The sequence below is a fragment of the Corvus brachyrhynchos genome, unplaced genomic scaffold (assembly GCF_000691975.1).
Source record: "Corvus brachyrhynchos isolate BGI_N302 unplaced genomic scaffold, ASM69197v1 scaffold58, whole genome shotgun sequence".
In the NCBI taxonomy this organism is placed as follows: domain Eukaryota; kingdom Metazoa; phylum Chordata; class Aves; order Passeriformes; family Corvidae; genus Corvus; species Corvus brachyrhynchos.
In genome coordinates, this window is record NW_008239539.1 from 1,731,747 (window position 1) to 1,733,316 (window position 1,570).

Here is a 1,570-nt window from a genome sequence, read left to right on the forward strand (position 1 = left end):
GCCCCCGGGGCGGGGGCCCCCTTGGGGGCTGTTGCCCGCGGGCGGCCCCTGCCTGCAGCCCTGCTGTGCCCCTCCGTTCCGTGCTCGGGGCTTCCTCCTCTGCAAGGAGTTATTCACGCTTTAAACCCAGGACAGGGCTGGGATCACACACGTTGCATCTCTTTCAGTGCTTTCTCCCATGCTGGGCACTGGTTTTGCTCCCAGGCTGACACTGGCCAGGCTGGCAGGGTGCAGGGCCAACCCAAATATTCCCATCCAAGTGCAGGGACGGCGGAGCTGGAGCAGAGGCAGAACAACCCGTGACGCGGCTTCTGCATTGCTGGGCTTATTTTAAACATTTCATCTCCTTGCTGTTCCTTTGGCTGCAAGGAGAGGCTGCAGCGTGGCAGTGCCAGCTCCAGGGGCCGTGTGCCAGGCAGTGCCCACAGCTCTCCCACCTCTGACCAGAGGCAGGAGCAGGGTGTGCTCCCCAGATCCCTGCAGCCAGAGGGAGCTGAGGCTGCTGGCAAGGCTGGGGTGTCCCAGCTGTGCTGCTTTGCCATCTGGGCTTAAACCAAGGGCTGGCTCAGTCCAGTCCCAACCACCTCAATATGAGCCTTAATGACCTCGTTATGTGGTGGCAGAATGAATCTTTATATAGCACTTGGAAGTGTCACCTGCTGCTGGAGCAGCTGGAGAGGAGGAGCGGGGCTGGCTGGGGACAGCAGGGCTGCCTGGGGGAGCACCAGCATCCCAGCAGTGCTGGCTCGTGGCACAGAGAGTTCCTGCACCCACAGGTGGAACCATGGAATTGTAAGGGTTGGAAAAGCCCTCTGAGTTTATCGAATCCAACCATTCCCCAGCACTGCCAAGGCCACCACTGACCCCAAGTGCCACATCCACACGGCTTTTAAATCCCCCCAGGGATGGTGACCCCAGCACTGCCCTGGGCAGCTGTGCCAGTGCCTGACCACCCTTCCCATGAAGGAATTTCCCCAATATCCAACCTAAACCTCCCCTGGCCCAGCCTGAGGCCGTTCCCTCTCCTCCTGTCCCTGTTCCCTGGGAACAGAGCCCGACCCCCCGGCTGCCCCCTCCTGTCAGGGACTTGTGCAGAGCCACAAGGTCCCCCCTGAGCCTCCTTTGCTCCAGGCTGAGCCCCTTCCAGCCCCTTCCCCAGTTCCTTCCCTTCTCTGGACATGCTCCAGCCCCTCAGTGTTGTGAGGGCCCAGAACTGACCCCAGGATTGGAGCTGCAGCTCCCCCAGGACTCTGGTGCTGAGTTTCAGGAGCTGTTCCTGCCTGCCCCATGTGCTGCCGCTTCAGTGCAGCAGAACAAACCAAACCCCAGCTCTGGGCTTGTTCCTCCCTACCTCAAACCTGCCCCAGGCTACAGGAGCCTTGTGGCATCCAACAGCTCCAGGAAAGTTCACACTTCCCTGGGAAGTTCTGGTATGAGCATGGTTTACACTGATTTTTTTCTTTTTATAGAAGCTGCATCATCAGGATGGTACTCGGAGGTTTGTGCCCGTCACTGTGCCTGCTGCTTGCCTGGCACCTCCTGCATCAGCAGCAATGAACCCGGTGGGCAT

At 59.9% G+C, this 1,570-nt stretch overlaps 1 protein-coding gene across 1 annotated transcript in view; it reads right to left on the bottom strand.

Moving 5' to 3' along the window:
- PPL (periplakin) overlaps positions 1-1,570 on the bottom strand; it is a 27,507-nt gene that overhangs the window by 18,376 nt on the left and 7,561 nt on the right.